Source organism: Podarcis liolepis (assembly GCF_965112155.1).
Source record: "Podarcis liolepis genome assembly, chromosome: 10".
Taxonomy (NCBI): domain Eukaryota; kingdom Metazoa; phylum Chordata; class Lepidosauria; order Squamata; family Lacertidae; genus Podarcis; species Podarcis liolepis.
The window spans coordinates 32899943-32921541 of NC_139562.1; the positions used below are offsets into that span (position 1 = coordinate 32899943).

The following is a 21599-nucleotide window of genomic DNA, read 5'->3' on the forward strand; positions in this document are numbered from 1 at the left end:
ATGGCACTAGGGAGCTCCCTAGAGGAGGTGCTTTGGGTTTAAAGCACTGGAGTAAGTGCTCTGCATCCAAACCACTTCTTCTGGAGATAGGGAAATGAAGTTCCACTTAGAAAAAAACGCTCAGTTCAGAAACAGAGCGGTTTTTCTCCTTTCCAGAGCAACGCTCTTCGAAGGCACACTTTGATTGATGCTGGGTTGGTGATTGGATTGGTGCTGTAACTTCCAATCAGCTGATCGGCAGTTACCACCTTTGAACTTTGACAGATGTCAACCACTAGATGTCATTACAGTAGAATCGCAACTTATGCAGATTTCACTTGCCCTGTTGCAGTTTTAAGCATGTGGTGGCTAGTCAGCTGCAATCATTCAAATTAAATGCATGCAAGGCAGACGGCTTAAAACCTCTTTTTTTTCCTGGGTTTTCCTGGCACAGAAAGAGCTTTTAAGCTTTCTACTTGCTTACTGGGCTCTGAGAGATTATTGCTTGGGCTCTCAAGGCCATTGCAAGATCTTGCACCAATTCTAGAAGGTAAAATTTCTTACGGGGGGTGCAGTTCCAAGGGGTTGTTTTGCCTATATGTAGTTTTGACTTTACATGTCAAACATCCCCTCCCCCCGCTGCTGCCCCACTGTAATCTGGCGATTGACAGATTGGTGGTCTCACCTACCTGTCTAAGTTGGCTTTGTGAGGGTTGGGGATTTTGGAATCTGGCACCTTGTCTGGATCCAGTTCCTCATCACCACCCCACTGGTCAGTACAGGCTGCATTTTGAAAATACAAATATGTTCCTTAGTGCATTAGCAATCTGTCTTTTTCCCCAGTGTAAGGATTATAAAGATATGAAGTGTCACATTTTCTGATTTTTCAAGTAATTGGTTCCTTGAGCCATGGGCTGGTGTAGTACTGTGGATGAGAAGTGGCCCTCCTATCTCCAGTAACGGGAATAAAAGTGCTCACTTACCATACTATGCTGTTGTAAGGATAACAACTACGGTAGATAATGCATGTGAAGTACTTTGCATAATTTAAAGTACTACACGCATATTAAGTACTATGTGTGTACAAATCTTAGCTTTATCCCTGCTGAGAAATTCAAGAGTGGTCTGTAGCAGCAAAAGCAACCAAGTGTCTTGTGGTGGTAACCTTTAGATTCACCCTGTATGTCCCGCTGCTTCAGTGTTGGTCATTTCCTATAGTTCATCTTTCTGTGATTGTGGTGTTTCCTCCTTGCCTTTATTCACTATTCCTGCCTTTTCTGTCTGAACCAAGCAAACATAATGGTTGCTTTCTATAAGACTTAACCTTGTCCAGCTAGAAGAGTTTCTCTTATCAACACACAGGTGATGCCAGCTGGACACAAAGCCCACTGCTGCTGTAAAAATAATGTGGAGGGGCAGCAAAACACACCCTTGTAGGTCTTTCTAAATTCCCAAACTGCAATTCAGCTACTCTCGTTGAAGTCCCATTAATTTCAGTAGAAATAGTGAGATTTCAGTTGTGAAGGATGGGAGCCAAACTGAGTAAAAGAATAGCTTTGAAGTTCAAAGTGCACCATGAGAATAAGCAAGATAAGGGTGTTAGAGAGGAGGTTTTCATTCAGAGCTAACAGTTAAATGAGTCTTGATGTGTATGCAGATGAGCTAAGCTGCAGCTCATATATTTGCTTTAAGCGCTTTGGCTTCATACTAGGTATGTTGGAGGGTGTTTTAAAATCACTGACTTACACACCATTGCATCATGTCTTTCTCCCTGCTTTGCAGCAGCATTCTTTGCATTTGAAACTGTGTGTGTTGAAGTGTTATTTATGTTTATATTGACAGTTTTGAGCTTTTGGAAACTTTGTTTAAAAAGCAAGCATTTGTTAATGAAAACGCCATGTATGCTATAGTAGTCTGCAGTGTAACTTGGGGGATATTTTATTATGAACATGGCATGTACTCAGGACTTATTACAGAATGGATAATAATTGTGCTAGGCTTGTTACTCAGAAGGATTCCTCAAGTTGATAGTTTGATTCAATTTGGGATACTGGATTCTGATTCCAGCTTAGACCCAATTCACTTAGAAGTGAGAACACATCTTTATCAAACATATTAAATGACTCTTTAGTTATTGCATGCCCACCCTTTTATGTTATCCAGTCTCCCCTGAAATAGTTGGCTGGTTCTTGTGTAAAAATAGTCACCATCTCTCCCCACCTCTCCCCATGATAAAAAGCCAGACTAAATAGACTCATGTGGAATTTGCAGGATACCTGAGTGAGAGGGAAATGAGCTGGATTTTACCCTGATTCCTGAGGCTTTTCCTCTTAAACGGTCCTATGTGATCATGGACTATGGAAACATTTGGACATTTTGCCTACTCTGAGAATCTGGATGTAGAAATAATTAATTCAGTTGCTTGACAGCTAGTTGTGATGATGTCAAGGTTTCTATGCACGTGAAGCTACAAAGTTACCTTGGAAGTGACCTCATCTGTTCATCATTTATAAACACAATATATATGAGGTGATATTGCTCTGTACATCACAGAGGACATAAGAGACCAACAAGCTAGGAATCCAAAAAGGGACAGACTTCTCCACAGAATCACTGTGAGTAGTAATGTTGGGCTCCAAGAGTAGTTTAGTACTGGGAACATATAATTATCCCACTGTCCAAAAAGCACAGGGTGATCTTGAGATGGGAAATGAAATCAAAGGAGGCATCCAGAGGAGGAAATGCTGTAGTAATGGGTGATTTCAATTACCCTAACATAGAATGGGTGCTTGTGTGTGCCAGTCACTGCAAAGAGGTAAAATGTCCAGATACCCATAATGGCTGTTCCCCTTGACTATTTATCAGGGATCTGAGATGTGGTGATACTGGATTTAATTAGAAGTGGTTCCCAAGAGCAGAAGTGGGATGTATATGATGCTGTTGAACTGATTGGGGACAGTGACCATAGTGCTATAAAACTCAACATATATGTAAATGGATAATTGCCAAGGAAATCCAACAGCGTCACACTGACCAGAAATGGACAATGTGGTCATGAAGATTTTCACTTAGTGTGCAGCAGCTGTGTGAAAGAGGCCAATTCCACATTAGAGATCATTAGGTAAGGGATTGATAATAAAACTGCCAATATTATAACGCTGTTGTACAAATCCATGGTGTGACCACTGTTGGAATACTGTGTACAGTTCTAGCAGCTAAACTTAAAAAAATAATATTATTACACACTACCTCAATTTCTGATTGGCCAGAGAATCCAGGGGTTCCAATTGTTTACCCAAGATTCAGTTTCCTTGGTATAAAGGTCAGCAGAGGCTTCAGTGTCTTTAAGATATATAGTTATACTGTGTGTATATATATATATATAGTTTTGTTTACACCTATACACTGCACATAGAATGGAAGGGCTCACAGCATTAACACTCCCATAGATTTGGCTTCCCATTAGGTTTCCAGGGGTGCCCAAAGACACAGATTATGTTCAGCACAGAGCAAGGCATGTCTCTCCCTCCAGCTCCCAGCTTGCACACAACTCTTACAGTTGTTCTCCTACATACCAGCCAGGACAAGATTATCAGTGGCATGGCTTTGTTCTATCTTCACTTTTGGAGGCAAGATGCCTCTGAATACCAGTTGCTGGAGAACACAAGAAGGAAGAGTTGCTGTTGCACTTAGGTCCTGGCTGTGGTCTTCCTGTTGGCATCTGGACACTGTGAAAACAAGATGTTGGACTTGATGGACCTTTGACCTGATCCAGCAGAGCTCTTTATGTCCAATAAACTTCCAGCTCCTTAAGGATTTAGTTGATTGAAGCAATTTCCCTTCTTAGCAGTTGAAGCTGGAAAACTGAGCAAAAGTTGTTTTTTTTAAATAAAAAGGTAATTTTAATCTCTAGACATAGCAGTCTGATAGGCTGCTGATAGGCTCTTTAGATGGTTATGTGGATTATCTGTATTGGCAGGGGCACAGATGACCTTTGAGGTTTCCCCCTACTCTGATTCTACTTCAAAAGGTGGTCAGTCAGGCCTGCTATGTTTGGCAGTCTTCTTGCTTACTCTGTTGAGTGAGGTTCTGGACTTCTGTCCCAAAGTCCTGCCCTCATAGCTAAGAGGTAACAGATAGGTGTGAGGCAGCCTAATACAAAATGACAAAGGAGAGCACTTTTTTTTGCAGCTTATTTAACTTCCATAGGCTGTAAATTCCTTTTGAGATCCAAGAAAAGCCTAGAGTATGATGGACTAAAGGAAATGGTCAATAAATCTCCATGCACAAGCAGTAGAGGTGCCTGGGATAGGAGATTAAGTGAATTAACAGTGCTTTATCTTTGCTGGGGTGAGTAGAAGAATTATGATGGAATCTGTCATGTCTCAGTAGACTTTGCCTTAGGCACTACCCTGCCTTTCCATACCTTTTAGTGGGACAATGTAAGAATATGAACTGGTGAGGAAATAACCACATAGTGTAACCCTCTGCAGATTTACTTAGAAGTAGATGCTACCATATTTACTGGGGTTTATTCCCTGCTTTTAAAAATTATCGTCTTAAGATGTGTGTGGAAAACTGAAGTTAGGGCTTGGATAGACAGGGCGACAATTTCCAAGCCTTCTCATAAATGATTAAAGCTCTGTAGTCACTAGGGGGAGAAATTTAGCAGTTTCTTCACATGTTGGTCTTCACACTGAAATGGAATAAGCGCTGTCTGCAAAGGTGTATATGAATGATTACAGGCACAGGCAAACTCGGCCCTCCAGATGTTTTGAGACTACAATTCCCGCCATCCCTGACCACTGGTCCTGTTAGCTAAGGATGATGGGAGTTGTACTCCCAAAACATCTGGAGGGCCGAGTTTGCTTATGCCTGGACTAGTCATATATTTTTAGCCTCTCTTAATAGCTACACATATCGCCTCAGTTTTCCAGTTGGCAGCAATAGTTCACCAGTGCCTGAAATGCTGGGCTTAAGATTTCTAAGGGTATCTTGGACTCACCAAGCACTTACCAACAGAAACAACGCACACATTGGGTTCCCTAATGTATAAAAAGGTTGTGCTTGGCAATATGAAAATGTTTCCTCATTTTATTTGTAACATGAACTGTTTTATTTTTATCTCACATTTCTTAGATAGAGTTAGAATAAACACTGTTCTCTTGGGGAGGTGTGGTTGGGGGCCAGTTGGCCCTACTGACTTTTATTATCAATCAAACCCCCATTCCAGGCAATATGTAGAAGGGAGGGTGTGCACACACAGAAAGCACAGATCATTGTACCAACATACTATGTATTTTGATAATATCAAAGGGGGCAAAAGAAAAAGACCTTACTCATATCAATGGTCCATTTGTTAGGCCAATCATCATCTTCAATCATTCTGTTGGCTATTCAGCAGCTGCACACCTTTGTGGTGCAGACCCAGCAATGCAGGAAGAGCCTGGGGTTGGTCTTCTCATAAATTGGAACTCAGTGGTCCACCCCTCCACATGTACTGTGCACTTATGAGATCACCTTGCTCCACATGTGCCCACTTGACCTCTTTGATCAGCGGAACTAGCACTACTACAGGTGCCACATAATACCTGCTCTGCATTTGTAAGAACTTGACCATTTAGTGTGGCAGCACCTGCCCTTTGGAACTCCCTGCCAATTCAGATCAGGCAGGTGCCTTCACCTCTTTTTGGTGGGCGCCTGCAAAAACATTCTTGTTTAGACAAGCCTACCCGGATGCTTAAGAGAGTTGAGATAATTTCAATTTGTTTTGTATTTTAACCTTAGTATGTTTTAAAGTACAGTTGTGGCTTTTTCTTGATCTTACTGTTTTATATTTTTGTAGAAATCACTTTGAGGATGGTTTTTTTTACAATCAAGTGGCATATAAATTTTATGAAATAAATAATAAGATTGTAGCACTGCCTCATACTTAGGGCTTCATGGCACGCTTGCCAAAAACGTTGGTTACTACTACTACTGACTTGGAGTATAAGAAGTTGCAGAGAAATCTAGCAGTTGCTGTTAATAATGGCCCACAAATAAGCATGTAAGCTAATAAAGGATTGGAGACTATGTGTGTAGTATCTGATTTATATATTACCTCTATGGCGTAGTTGTCTTTTCAAGGGACTGCTTTGCACATGAGGAAATAAATGACGTGATTTGAGTGGAATCAAAATAGCCATGCACAAATTATACATAAGTCCCTTATCATCTTCCTACTAAGGAACAGTTTCCCCTTGAAGGGAAACTATCCTTTTACAGTGTTGGTCAGTGAAGATGGAATGCAACAGCTATGCTATCATTCTTTGCCTAATAATCTTTTCTATTTCTCCACCCCCGGCCCATTACATCCTTTCCATTTATTTGTATTTTTATCTCAGTGGATAGAATTTGTATGGAAAGCTTAACTTGATTCATATGCATTCTTAACTTTCTTTGGGTTTCCTGTTTCAACTACCTGCCTCCCCTTCCCTTCGTTCTGCCACTTTTTGCCTTATTCAGCAAAGAGAAGCAATTTTAACCCTGGGATCATGGTGGAATTCCCTTGGGTGTTGTTATCACCTCAGACTTCTTCAGAGATAAGCACTTAAGAGAACACCCATGGGACTGCAGAGATGAAAAGCAGAATTGATTGAAAGGATTTGAGGGTCTCTCTCGATAGAAACTTGATCCTTAAGCAGCGAAGGAGGAAGTTAAACACTCTGGCTGATTTGTCAATGTTAGGATGGATGCAGCAGGGGCTCCGTCTGTGCCGCTTAGGAATTCCCAGGGCTGTAGCCAAATGCAGGGAGGAGTGTGCAGAATGAAGGCAAACCCAAGGAGGAATTGCTTCACATATGTATTATGGGCATCCTGGAAATGGAAGTCCTGCTCCTTTGGCCCCTAGTCATACTGTGATTCACATTCTTCCTCCTCCAATCAGTCATGGTACTCTTTTAGCCTCGGAACAACTAAGAGAGATTAGGCTGAGACTTGCCCCATGCTGCCCACTGATCTTCAGAGCTGAGCAGGAATGCGAACCTGAATTTTCCATGTTCAAGTCCAACACTTAATGGCAACATGTAAGTGATGGCAGAGGTCATAGGGTGACTACTCCTTTGCATGATTCCGCCCCGCCCCCCCGGTCTCACTGTGAACCAACAAATATCATAGATACAGGCATTTCTGAAAACTCATTTGATTTCAGGTTTGCAGATTTGCCGAGAAATTACTATAGGCAGACACTTTTGTCAGTGGGACTTTCAGGAAGATTGCTGTGATAGGTGAATGGGATGCATGATTGTCTTGGGCACTTGACCAAGCCTGTTACATCACAAACAATACTTGCTGGCTTCGTTTTGTTAGCTCTTTTCTTTCTCTTTCTTTTAAGATGATGTACCTTCAGAACACCACATGATTGTGCTATGCTACCTCTTCTCTAGAGTACCTATTCAGTGCTGGTTTGAAAAGAAGCAATGTCATCCTTTCCTCAGTGCACTACCATGTAATTTCAGGAACTTTTCAAAGTTTTTTTTAAAAAAACTTCAGTGGTGGAATTTCATCCAGATAGTAGAATCATAGAATTGTAGAGTTGGAAGGGACCCCAAGGGTCATCTAGCCCAACCCCCTGCAATGCAGGAATCTCAACTAAAGCATCCATGACAGATGGCCATCCAACCTCTGCTTAAAAACTTCCAAGCAAGGAGAGTCCACCACCTCTTGAAGAAGTCTGTTCCACTGTCAAATAGCTGTTACCATCAGAAAGTTCTTCCTGATGTTTAGTTAGAATCTCCTTTGTTATAATTTGAATCCATTTTGGTTTGGGCCCTGCCCACTGGAGCAACAGTAAGGAAGCTTGCTCCATCATTCATGTGAAAGGCCTTTATGTATTTGAATATGGCTATCATATATCCTCTCAGGCTCTTCTTTTCCAGGCTCAACATACTCAACTCCCTCCACTGTCCTTCATAAGGCTTGATTTCCAGAGCCTTTATCAAGCTTTTTTTGAGGTGATACATGCCGGTACCCCATACTGCCACCTCTTTCCTCCCTGCCACCATCTTTCTTGCCACGGCTTGCCCACCCCCCGCTCTCTCCCCCCTTTGCTTCTTCCGCCACTGCTTCCCGCGGCTGCAGGCACAGCTTCCCCGAGGTGCTTTGGTGTGACATCTCACTACTATAAAACAATGTGCTCAACATGCAAGCCTAATAGTTAGCATTTTCCTATACCCTTTTGGAGAGATGAGCCATTGCTGTAGCTGCCTTGCCAATATGCTTGTCCAGCTTAGTGTCAATGGAGAGGTTGCTTGTTATGCATATTGGTGGCACCCAGGTAGACAAAATCATCTACTATCTCAAGTGTGTGGTCACCAATGCTGATGCACAGAGTGCCTGCAAAATCCTGACTCAAGATGTTGGTCTTTGTCAGACTGATGGTAAGGCTGAACTCCATGTGGGTTTGGGCAAAATGGTTGATAAGACTATGTAGAGCTTCCACAGAGTGTGCTGGCAAGGCTGCATCATCTGCAAGCAACATCTTTTGGATAAGGGCCCACCATACTTCTGTTGTGGCATGGAGATGTTCTAGGTTAAACGGACCCCCATAGCTCCTTGAATGGATGTACACACTGTTTTAAATTGAGCTGAAGGCATTTGAGAGCAGCAGGGAGAAGAATATGCCAAAAAGAGAAGGCCTATTTCACACCACGCTTTATATGGAAGGCATCCGAGGATGAGCTATCATACCGGGTGGTGCAACACATGTTCTTGTGGAAAGACACAATAATCTTGTGGAGCTTAGGTGGGCCTTCTTTCTTATCGAGCAGTGTGAGGACTCCTTTTGGGCTGACGAGGTCAAAGGCCTTCATCAGGTCTATGAAAGCGATGTACAAGGGGTGTCTCTGCTCTTGGCATTTCTCCTGCAGCTGATGCAGTGAGAAAATCATGTAGGCTGTTGACCTCTGAGCTCTAAAGCCACATTCTGACTTGGGATAGAGCCTGCCATTGCGGCTGGCTTTCAGCACTTCTGTTGGGATTGTCTCTTGTCTTGGGGCTTTACCACACGCATGGGAGTTGATGCTGTTCTTCAGCTCATTAAGGGAGAGAGGGAGGGAGATCCAGCTCTTCCAAGACAGGTAGAGTCTGGATGCTGTCAACTGCTGAATCAGCAACCCTGTTTTGGGGAAGAACAGTTCATGATAGTGCTCTGCCCATCGGTTCATCTGCTTGCTGCAGTCTGTGCTGATTTTCGTGAAGTAGTTTTGCTGACTGTTGATCCAAAGGCTTTCTTCATGCATTCATACATTTTGTGAGAGAAGAACATGTTTGTGATGCGGAGGCAGTGATACAAGCAGCGTTTGTCCATTTTTGTTCATGCTGGCGGTACCAAAGTGACCTATGCAGTTGTCCCATGTGTGACACTTGCCCCCAACTCTGGCATTGAAATCTCCCAGCAGGGCTAGGTGTCTGCAAGCTCAGACCCTCCTGACAGCTTGGTTTAGTTCTTCATAGAACTTGTCCATTGTTCGTATGTCAGAGCACATGGTGGGAGTGTAGATGCTCAAGATTTTAACTGGATGATGTGGTTGAGAGGCAGAGGAAGAACAAGTGTTCTGAGCCCTCTGTTGGCAGTTCTATTGCAGACGGAAGAGAGTTCCTACACCATGAATACATGGTTCTTCTCGACACCCTCTTTGCCAAAAAAGGCGTAGTTCTTCTATTGAAGGTTGCCATTAGAAGTGAGTCTGGTTTCCTGTAGAGCACTTAGGTAAATGTTGAGCATTTTCAGCTCACAGTCAATGAAGGCCATCTTCCGTGAGTCATTGACCTGCAGCAGGTTGGTGGACAAGCTAGGACACATGGCCCTGATGTTTCAGCTTGCTAGGCGCAAGAGGGTTTGTTTCTGTTCTTTTTTGTCTCGTCTAGTAGTTTGGTCCACTTGTTGATTCATACTCTGAGCTCCAAGCACCCATTGAAGCAGACAGACAGTGACGGGTCAGCATTTTTTACCTTTTTCTAATTTCTCCTGAGCCCTGGGAAAAGGCATCACTTGATGAATAGTCTTGAAAGACTGTGAATAGCATGTTGGTTATTTTTAGAGAAGTAATTAATTCTAAGGGGGAGGGGGGGAACTCGCCCCAAACTTTCTGTTTTTCTCTCTGTGCCTGTATCTACATAGGGACTTAGCTGCCATTCCAAGCAACTCTGTAAATAGAAAAAAACCTTTAACAGGGTATGTAGTGAAACTTAATACAGTTGCAAGCAATCTCACAAATATGATACAAAAATGGATCTCTGCATTGACTAACACTACGGCACCAGCCTCATTTTCATGTCCCAAGTGAGAAGCAGAGTGAGAAGTAATTAGAGAAAAGAAAAAAATGGGTAAAGGAGGTTTCCCTTTAAATCTAAAAAAAGAAACCCCAAAAGCTTCAGTCTCATTCAGTGATATGCCCTTGGTGTTGTGAGTGCTCAGCACTGCTTTTCACAAGTGCTGATGCATAATTCAACTTTAATTTTTAGTGATGTGGTTGGTATACTGGGGGGTGGGTGAGCTCTCTTGTGGGGGGGGGGCACACACACTATGTGTTTAAAGCAGGCTATGCCGTGGACCCATTTGCTAGCTAACAAATTTTATTAGGAGGGGGAAAGAAAGTTGGTACTTCCTTTTAGTAAAGCAGAGAGGGAGAGTGAAAATGTGAAAATGCTTTTATTGAAAATGTGAAGTATCATATTTTTATCTTTTCTATAAATGTATCCACAAACTTGGATACCTTAAATTAATATTGTGGTTCCGAGTTAAAATGGTTGATCGGGTTTGTGCAATAGGTTGTTGAAATCTAACTATCCATTTATGTGCAGTATACGTATTATAGTAATTCTAGCAGTGCACTTAAGAGGGCACCTACAGATCGCTAAGTAAAGGATCTGATAACAAGCACACAATCATACCTGGTATTTTAAAAAGTGACAGGAATATAATCTGGAGGGGATAATTGGCTAAAGTATTTATGCTTTTAATTTATTAACATTTTGTGATTTTTAAAAATACACATAGGGATCAAACCCATAAATATTTTGAAGAATGTTAACAAATAATCAAGTGTTCAGAAGTCTGCTCAGTAAACCGACTAATTGGCTATAGACTTGTCATCCTACTTCGTTAATGTTGTATTTTCAGTTAAAGTTATTAGACTGCTGCCTTCCTAAATGATCGGGACACTATAGGGGCTTAAGGTTGTTATCAGTTTGAGTAACTGAGTTAAATACAGAATAAGTGAACTAGGAAGATAGAAAGGCACAAATCATACAAAAGTATATATTAACAATTAGGTAGATTAATGGTTAAAAGTCCCTAGATAGAAAGCAGAATTAATTATATTCTGTGGCCTAACTGCAAGCATTGCAAAGCAAAGCAGAGCACTCATGCTTACAAATTAAATTTAGTGAGGACATCTTTGATTTTAAAATGAGGCCCTGCAATGTAAAGTGTCATCAGTAATAGTATGTTATATCTGCACTATTTAATGAGCATGCTTATATCAAGAGCAGATTAACATTTCTAGCAATCTAGGAGGCTATCCACTTTAAAGAACTTAACATGGATTATATAATTCTCTATCTTAATACTATGGTTTTATACCCAATGTTGGATAGGCGGTGGTCATCATAATGCTGAGTAGCATTCCTGTCCATAGATTTTGTAAAAATATTGATTGCATTTCCACCTGAATCATTCATCTTAAAAGTCCAAAAGCAGACAAATTGAAGTTAGCGTTGGCATACCAGGAAAATTCTGCATATGTTAATCATCTCTAAACATTCTAAAATACATTGTCATGCTATTGGGTTCTTCCCAAATGATTTACGTTCTGAAAGAATAATAGAATTGCAGAGTTGGAAGGGCCTCTGAGGGTCATCTAATCAAACCCCTGTAATGCAGGAATCTCAACTAACTCATATATGACAGATGTCTACTGTCATGGGAGAAATTATTCCACAACAAAATGGTTTTGTATTAAAAGGAATACTAGAGTATAGGCCAGTGCTCCTAACTTGCAGCAGAACTAGAGTTGCATCAGCAGTTGTATCCATCTGAAGTATAAATGGTGCTGCTGTGCAAAACCCAAAGTCTGGGATTAGAGTATTGCACGCTAAATAAAGAGTTATTTAATCTCTGTATTTTACTCTTATGGCAAAAAAGCAGTTCTTGGGTTAGACATTTGGTAGGAAGTAGAGAAGAAAGACAGGGATTTCATGGAAGACACAGCACAGTGGACCATTCATTAGTGATGGAAGTCCAAGCACTGGAACATTTCTAGTTCCCAGATAAGAATGCAGGAGTACAAAGTACAACTGCCATTGATCTTTTATTTATTTATTTTACAGTATTTATTTATTCATAGTTTTTGGACTTAGATTATATTTTAAGTTTTTAGATTATATTTTATTGTTGTTTTGGCCTTCCAGTCATGACTTGGTAATGCAGAATGGAGGATTTTTCCCCCCCTGGGCAAGACCATTATTTTTAATAGCATTTTTTTTGGTTTGCACCATTGTTTCTCCATCCTTGACCTTGCTTAATAGAAGATTCCCCCCATCCTTTCTATCACAGTCCACTGTTACAGCTTTTAGCACCATCCTCTTAATGGGAATAAGCCCTGGAACTCAATGGTAGCAATGACAACAAAGCAGCATTAGTGATTTATTGGGACACTGGATGCAATGGATCTCTCTCTGTTTTCCGGTATGTTGGCCAAGCTTGAAAGAGGAGATGTGTGCACAGTAGATGATTCTGCAAGGATCTGAGACCCGGATCTGCCAGGGAGGAAAAACATCCAATACATTTTTGGCTTTCTGGTGTATCCTGGGTTGTTCTATGTTATGTTCTATGTTAACCATGGACATAAACATCATAATTTAAAAAATAATTGAAAACTCTAAATATAAAACAAAGGTTGATGTGAATTGATGGCAGTTTTAGAAATATGTCCCAAAGTACCATGACTATCCTTCTCCCTTCCATTTGTGACATTTTTAAAGAAACACCGATCACAAGAATTTAGGGCAATAGGATGCAACAAACAAAAACAATTGCATTTATGCCAATTACTGAGTAGGTGTCTCATTTGCACTTCAGATGTTAACATTTCTGCTTTTTAAAATGTAACCAGTTTTGAAAGTCATATAGCTGAACACAATGAAGACACTGAATTCATTTCAGATGATTATTAGAATTCAGGATCCATTTAAAGATGTACATAAATATGAGCTGATTTGAAAATTAAATATAAACGATTGGAGCGCAAAACATTTTGTTACCCTTGCCCAGATGGATGCTGAATTTTGAGATGCAACAAATTAGCTGGGAAGGTTGGCTCCCCAGGTGAAATACTCACTGGCTTCCCAGCAATATCTAGTCCCAACATTGCATTGATACAATAAATGACAGCAGCTTCCCCATCAGATTAAATATTTAGGTATGATAGGTAGTGGCATGTTACTCCTGACAGTATCCTTTACACATTAGGTGCTCTCAATGCTTTGGAAGTATTTAGCCACAGCCTGAAAAGTAACTGCACCTTTCTAACATTGGGTCACCCCTCTCTTATCAATTTCTCTCCAGACCAGAGATTGCTTTTATCCCACTTAACTATTCTTCTGTTCTTCTTGGCTGCTTATGCATGTGCATGTCATGCATTAACCAGTTTGCCGCATGTTCAAACTAAACCTGGACTGACTAGAGTGTAGTGGAAGAGCAGCAAATCCTAGTTGCGTGTTAATGAACCCAACTGAGAAGCAAAAGTAAGGCACTATCAGCTATGGAGAACAGAACTCCTGAAGCACATTTCATTTCTTTTCCTCTTTGTGTGGAGGCTTTTGCTCAGCAGTTTCCTTCCAGGGTGTGCCACTCAGGTATTCTCAGGTAATAAATGAAGGCACAACCAAACATGTATCCTTTTAAGTTTGAAATTTCTGTCAAAAGAGAAGCATGTGACTGAGTTTTATCATATATGTATGTACCTATTCATCGCCCCTTTGACTGTGTGAGCTAGTTGCCAGCGAATTCAGTTTAACCTGTTTCTATGCAACTTACTGCCTTAGGGTATGTACAGATGTACATAATTTTAGCAATGACGCTACTGTAGAAATGTGCTCACTACATTTTTAGACAGATGTATAACCTTTTCCTTTGGATCAAGCTCAGCAGAACCCTGTTTTACCTTATTGGAACAGAAATATAGAGCTGATTGGCCAGCTCTGTGACCATTCAATAGCATTTCCCAACTACCCTTGGAACAGTGTGACATTTGAAACAAAGGGATTTTTTTTATAAACAACAGCAACAACAAAGTGCTAAACAAACATTTGAATGAATAAGCATGTGAAGCCCATAAATGAAATTAAATAGACAATCCAACTAGAGCAAGGGTAAAGAGGAAGAACTCACTCACAACCACTTGCATTTGCAGGTACATCTGTATGCATCTTTGATTACGTCCATGGCAAGAAAATTATTTGACAATGTGGCTGTAGATGTATGGAAAATGTTACATATGAAAGTTTTGGTCCCCACATAGTGGCTACTGCAGCTGCAAAGTGAGCTCAAGTAGCACACATGTATGTAGAATTTAGGGAGCAATAATCAGGGCTAGGGTTAATGTCCCTCACTGCCACATAACAGTTTCTCTTGCATATTATGTTGCATTGCCGAAGCTGCTGAAATCTACAGCAGTTGCCTTTAATGACTGTGGCAACTGAATACAGAATACAAATATATTCAGAAGAGAAAGAAGTTGTTATTACTGGTGATGAGTCTATGTTATGTTCCCACCATTGCAGATCATGCTTCAAATTGATCAGTCTTCTTTAAATTAATTTTGTTCGACTCCTTAAATGCCATGGCTGTTTTAGTTGGCTTTCCATTGTTAAATTGCTTGACAGCAGAGACTGGAATATTTAGGCAAATGGGGCACTACTCCATCAACCTCAGCCATCCCAATCTGCCTGCCTTCATACTTACAAGCAGTCCAAGAGTGGCTGTCACTTTGCTCCTCAGTCTCAGTGATGTCCTCCTAGTACTCAATGGATAGGAGGACAGAAACAAAACTAGAACTAGTTGGCTGTGCCTGCCATTGGTGCTAGCCCCACCTACACTCAGGGACACCACTAGGAGAAATCTTGGCCTGCCCCTGCCTCAGTGCCGAGGAGAACAGTCAGACTAAACTGTATCTCAAATTGCTGCCTGTTTAGTTTGCTCTGTATAACTCAATGATTGCTGCTGAGAATGGAGCCAGCTGTAATCTGCATAGTTTTGTGATAGCCACATACCATGACATGTCTATGCAGAAATCAACGTCAACCAGTTTTCAGGTTTCTGTTGGTTCACAACTGGCTGACCTTGATTTCTGCATGGACATGTTGTGAAATGTAGCCTTTGAATAACTCTACCAACATGGCATGAATGACTTTTGCCTTGATACTGTAAGTGGTGTCCTGATGCATACAAATGCTAGTTATGTCACAGTTTCCTTTCCTCTCTTTATTTCAGTTACCAGACCCGATTTGTCCTTATTTTAATTTACATTCACTGGATGTGAATACCAGTAGGCTTAGGGAAAACATCTAAAATAACACTTTCTAAATTTTTTTAAAAAAAGAATGATCTGCTACACAGGAAGTACAGAATGGATTTAATTCAGAATGGAATAAAACAGTGTGGTGCATTTTACAATGGGTAATAACTAGTGATAGGCAAATGGGTATGATTTATATTTCATGGAATATAGGACTGGATTTCTGGGCTTGTTTCATGAGCACTACAGTGTTGGGTAATTCTTTTCCAAAAAGTATGCCCTTTCTACAGTTATTTGTCATAACTTGTCTATAGTGGTTCTCTTGTAAGTTTTGCCCTCCATCCCAAGATCTGCACCTGTCGGCTTTCTTTTATCTTAACCTGTAGGTGACTGCTCCCTTTTCTGTCTTTTTAATGTAGATATTAACAACAGAGAAGCTGTGGGATTGACAGTTCTGACATTTGAAGCCCTTTATTTAGAGGACAAGAACAGTATGGATGCATATTTCTATTTGCAGCCTCAATATGCTTCCCATGTTGTGTGTGCGTTGCCTGGTCAGTCCTGAATTTGGTCAGAGCAGTAGCACAAGGGTACTGTCGTGTGTTTTGTAGTTTTGAGGCTGCATCAATTACCATAATATGCAGTGGAAATTGTGCAAAGGAAACCTACTTGCTTGTAGTGTTCCGTTTCAGTTGGGTAGCCTGAGGTCACAATCACACATATAAATGGTTAGATATACACTTAAAAAGGTAAATGGTGAATGTAAAAATATGTTTTCAAATACATTAACCATGCAGTTTCTTTCATAGAGCTGTTAAGGTGTGAATGTGAGGAGAGGTTCACAGGCTGATCTTCCACTGCCCCTCCCGTATGTTTTGCCCATTGGTGCAAAAAGCAGGTTTGGGTAAGCCCCCCACCTGCCAGTAGTGCTCTCCCTTGTCTGAGTTGGATCCCTCTAGCTGCTTTTAAGAAAAAGTGAAACTATGTGGCAAGTGATATATGGTAGAAAATGTTCCACTTTTAGAAATGCATTATTTCATAAGGTTAATGACATACTTAATAAAAACATGTAAGATTGTTCAACTCAAATGGATACAATACCAGACAAATCTAAAATCAAAAGTTGCACTTATCCTTTTGCAGGTAATTATCTATCTATCTATCTATCTATCTATCTATCTATCTATCTATCTAGAATTTTCATTCTAATTTTGCCCTTAGGTTTGTTGCCACATAAGTGTGAAGCAATTTTCGTTGAAGATGTTAGCGTAAATAGGAGCTTCAATTCTTTATTTTAGCTGTTTGTATTTTTATTTTGAAAGGACTTGTTTGTGCATGCATGTGGCCAATACTGGCAATTTACAATAGAACTTTGTAAGGACTTTACTTGAAAAGAAGCCGACCAGTAGTCTTCACCCTTTGCATTCGTAATAGTATAAGGCAGTGGTGACTGGTGCTGCTCAACAGTGTCTTCAGTTCTGCTTTCCTCCTCTCCACTGCCTACCTTGTCTCTTTCATGTAAGGGTCCCTCAGCTTCTCTCCCCTCTTTCTCATATTCTGGTTTTTGTTTGTTTGTTTTGGTAATCACCAGATTATTCAAGCCCAGGAATGGTCAATGGATGGATTATTATTTTGCATTTCCTGGGAGGCATTGTACATTTCCCTCTTGATACTAATGTGATAGTCTTTTAGGTTGCTTTGTACAACCAGTGGAGAAATGGGCAGAGGAATAATAAACCATAAGGGTTGATTTTAGGAAGATTTTAAAAGCAAGATTTTATAAGATGGTACTTTTTCACTGTAATCACAAGGGATTGTAAGGCGGGGGGACATTTTCTTCATGTCATCTGTATAATTTCTTTTTTACATTGGCATAGGAATACTTTATTGTAAGTGAAGTCAGGTCTCTAGAATTGCACCAAGCGGTCCCATCTAAAAGTGGATCAGGGCCAATAAGAGTTGAAGCTTCCTTCTGAAAAGAATGGGAAAGTGTGGAAGGCTGAGCAGGCTTGCTGTGTGTATGAAAGAGGCAAAGAAAGAAAAATGTGGATGCACATCTTTGTACGTGTCTGAAGGCAGGCAGAAGGGAGTGAATAAAGTAGGTACATTACTAGGAGAGATGACTGGAGCGGAGAGCATAAATGAGCTTGACAGGCAGCTCAATTTCTCTCTCTGGAGAAAAGGAAAAGGGAGGGTGCCTGATAGAACAATACAAGAAGGCAGCGTTGGCCGGCTGAATCTGCACTTTCATATAACTCCTTTGAACGCACTTTGCCTCTCCCTTGCCACTCCCTTTCCCCGGTGTGCTGCTGTCACTGGCCATTGTGGCTTTGTGTCTTTCTCTGTGTGTGGCTTTATAAAAAGGGCATTGCTCTGTACCATGGGAGAGGCTAGCAAATGCCACACCGTCCTTTTGAAGCTGGCTGTGCCTTCTAACTGCCACCCAGAGTAGACCTTGGAAAGAGGAATGAGCCTTGAATTGTCATACAATCACAGGTACAGCATGGTCTAGTGCATAGCCCTAACGTGTAGTGAAAATATATCATATCCAGCAGCTTGACAACTTCTCTTCACCGATCATTATAACTAAAGGACTGAGGAAGAGACTGGGGAGTGGAAAGAGAAGAAAGGGAAGTGATGAGAAAGTGTGCAAGAGGGAAAACTGAAGATAAATGGAGGGAAAGGAAGATGGGAAGAAATTAGAAAGACTGCAGAGAACACAAATTAAGCAGTTTTTACTGAATCGGTCTTAGAGAATCAGTTTAAAAAAAAATTAAATGGGCTAACAGGTTTTAAAAGGAGTGGTGCCCTAATCAGATGCATGTTTTTCACATATGCATTACAAAGATGTCTGCAAATGTGACATGATGGCTGGCAACACCAATCCTTCCATGTGGGAATCCCTTGCAGATGACTGCAGTGCTGGGAGACAGGCAGTCAAGTCTTGTATCCATAGAAGTGACCAGAGGAGAAATGACCGCTGGGAGGAACACAGAGGGAAGAAATGCCATGGTGCATCTGCAGCAGTACAACTGGATATCTTTATCGGCTTCTGCTGCAACGAAACACATCTCACATACACATCAGTTCTACGGCCACAGCAAGAACTGCAACTGTAGAGCTTGACCTCACCCCCAAAGGCACACTCCTCCATTGTCCCTCAAGGCATACAGATAATCATCAACAACAAAGCTTTCCCATATATTGGGAAGAGCCTGTATTCATGCAGTAGTTTCATAGCAGGAGACATGACTACCCCTGTAGCAAGAGAGGTTTCTTTCTTTTATCCCAATCTGCCCTGTGTTAGGGCCATGGCATAAAAAACAGAATTGTTTTATTAGTTCTGGGGAAGGTTGCCACTACAGTGGTACCTCCAGTTACGAACTTAATTCATTCCGGAGGTCTGTTTGTAACCTGAAGCCGTTCTTAACACGAGGTGTGCTTTTGCTAATGGTTCCTCCTGCTGCTGCCATGCCGTCGACGCACGACTTCCGCTCACATCCCAGGGCAAAGTTTGCAACAAGGGGCATCTATTTCCGGGTTAGTGGAGCTCGTAATCCAAAGCATTCGTAAGGAGAGCGGTACACTGTATTTTAAAGTCGTTCGCAACTTGGACTCCTCCATCCGAGCACATGATAAAGCAGCCACCATATTCTAAACAATGTAGTCTATGTCGTTTCCTTTCACAGGGAGAAAAATGGGGCATATTAAGGGATGGAGGAGTAGGTGAGCTAATATGGTGACCAGGTTTGTTCCTGGTATGTCCAAGATGGGTACTGGACCAGTTTTCTATCATGCCACCAGCACCCATAATTTGCTAACGTCTTTGGGAGGCCCCAGAGGTTCAGGGCCCTAGGATTATACTCTAAAGTCTGACCCTGATTGGAGCAATCAATGAGCCATTGGATGACCTCAGGGTGAGCTCACTGTTCGTACCTCTGAGATCCAACATGGTGTGGGTTTTTCATTTTCCTGTTCCTTGCATAACTGATCGACAGCGAAAAGGAAATATCGAATTTTTCGTTCTATAAGACGTACCAGACCACAAGACGCACCTAGTTTTTGGAGGAGGAAAACAAGAAAAAAATATTCTGAATCTCAGAAGCCAGAACAGCAAGAGGGATCATTGCGCAGTGAAAGCAGCAATTGCTCTTGTTGTTCTGGCTTCTGGAATAGCTACGCAGCCTGCATTCACTCCATAAGACGCACACACATTTCCCCTTACTTTTTAGGAGGGAAAAAGTGAGTCTTATAGAGCAAAAAATACGGTACATGGTGCAATGGTATCCTATTGCACCCCTTCTTGTGTTATACATTGCTGGGAAGAAAGAAATACAGAGTGGTGGCAGCTTCACATTTCTTGTAATGTCTTGTTCTGCCCTCAGTTTGCTCCATTATAGAGTGGCAGCTGCTGTAAATAAGTCCTGCCGAGTCAGGGTGGATTGTCCCCCCACCAACCACCTGGCAGTAAGAGGCAGGATTACATTGCTTCCTACGTATCCAAAGGCACGGTCCTCCTGGCATATGCATGGCAGTTCCAGTTTGGCCCTGCAAGACAAAACAGAGGAAAGAGCATGCTTTCCAAGTTGCTATCTCTTGGTATTTATGCACCAGAGCTGGGCAGTGTCACAGTGACCTGCTGTTTCACTTAATGGCTTTTGTGTGTGTGTTAATTTTGCTCCAGCAGGTCAGTTGCTACGTGCCAGCTCATATAATCCAGACAGGACTAACCCCATCCGTAATGGTTTGGCACTTGTCTTAATTCTCTCTGGCTTGCCATCTGAAAGACCAAATAAAGCTAGCTTACAAGAAAAGGTTAAGAGAATTAATCATCATTGGTTTGGCAAAAAGATGGCTGTATGTGTGGCTTGATATGACAGTCACAGATAGGTATTTTGAAGGACAGAATCAACATATGGTGAAATGAATTGTTTAAGCTAAACTACAGGAGCGTAATTAATATAATAGGATAAATCTGAGAGCCAGAATTTTTTTAGTCCGAATTATCACACAACAGTTCCTAAGGGTGTGCTTTATTAGAATGTGGGATAATCTTCTAATGGCAGCAGCCCTACTGCTTGAATCATTTTAGACTGTATAACTAGTGAGGGAATATTCTATGGAGAACAATCTTGAAATTGACCAGGGGAAAAATGAGATTATCAAATGGAGGCATTTCATTTATAATTTCTGTGACACAAGCAGTGCTTTTCTCTTCAAATCCCTGGAAGCTGCTGCCAAAACATCTATTTTCCTATGTGAAAATTACATACATAGGACAGGCTTGAAAGGAAGGATTAACTTTGGTTCTGTTACTATATAAATTATCCATGAGAAAATATGCATTCTCCTTAGCATCTCTCTCTCTCTCTCTCTCTCTCTCTCTCTCTCTCTCTCTCTCTCTCTGTGTGTGTGTGTGTGTGTGTGTGTGTGTGAAGTGGCAACAAAGGGAAAGAGATACATGAAGCTGTAGAGAGAATATGAAACTTCACAGAGTTTTTAGGGCTTGCCTAGTATACTACCTAGTGACTAAATGAAGTAAAGAGCCAAAGACATTGTAGTGTTTAGGACACAGAGAAGCTGGCTGTGGTGCTGGCATGGACTGCCCATGTTTATTTACAATGGCATTTTGATTTTGCAACACTGAGCTATGGTCATGTGGGCTAGCACAGTTTCTACTAATTTATTTATTCCATTCATTCATTCTAGCATTTCAGAGCAAAGCCCTCCCTGGAAGCAGGTACCATAAAACGAAAATAAAGCAATTCTTTACAAAATATATAAAACAAATAAAAAAACCAACAGCAGACTAAAATAATATACATAGAGCCTAAGCCTCTGAAAGCCTCATGATTTTTAAGGAATGTTTGGGTATTGTTTACAGGATCGATTAACTGATAACAGGAACATAACTAATGCCCACCCACCCACCCACCATTCTCTCTCTCTCTCCTCTCTTTCTCATGCATGCACTGGACACACACACACACACACACACACACGAGAGAGAGAGAGAGAGAGAGAGAGAGAGAGAGAGAGAGAGATATTCTAACTTGTATG

General features: G+C 41.2%; 1 protein-coding gene and 1 long non-coding RNA gene across 9 annotated transcripts in view; one reads left to right on the forward strand and one right to left on the reverse strand.

Annotated features, from left to right (window-relative positions):
• GRIN2B (glutamate ionotropic receptor NMDA type subunit 2B) overlaps positions 1-21599 on the forward strand; it is a 275625-nt gene that overhangs the window by 54663 nt on the left and 199363 nt on the right. The window contains exon 1 of one of the 7 annotated variants that reach the window (XM_083462736.1): positions 13781-13888. The exons of the other annotated variants lie outside the window; for them this stretch is intronic. The gene's annotated coding sequence lies outside the window, so the exon portion shown is untranslated. Of the gene's footprint in view, positions 1-13780; positions 13889-21599 lie in introns of those variants that run through there. 7 annotated transcript variants of the gene reach the window in all.
• Positions 12655-21599, reverse strand: part of LOC310687575 — a 52880-nt gene continuing 43935 nt past the window's right edge. Inside the window, exon 3 of one of the 2 annotated variants that reach the window (XR_014516474.1) lies at positions 12655-12780. This is a non-coding gene — a long non-coding RNA (uncharacterized lncRNA). Of the gene's footprint in view, positions 12781-19810; positions 20088-21599 lie in introns of those variants that run through there. The other variant, XR_014516475.1, reaches the window with a different exon arrangement.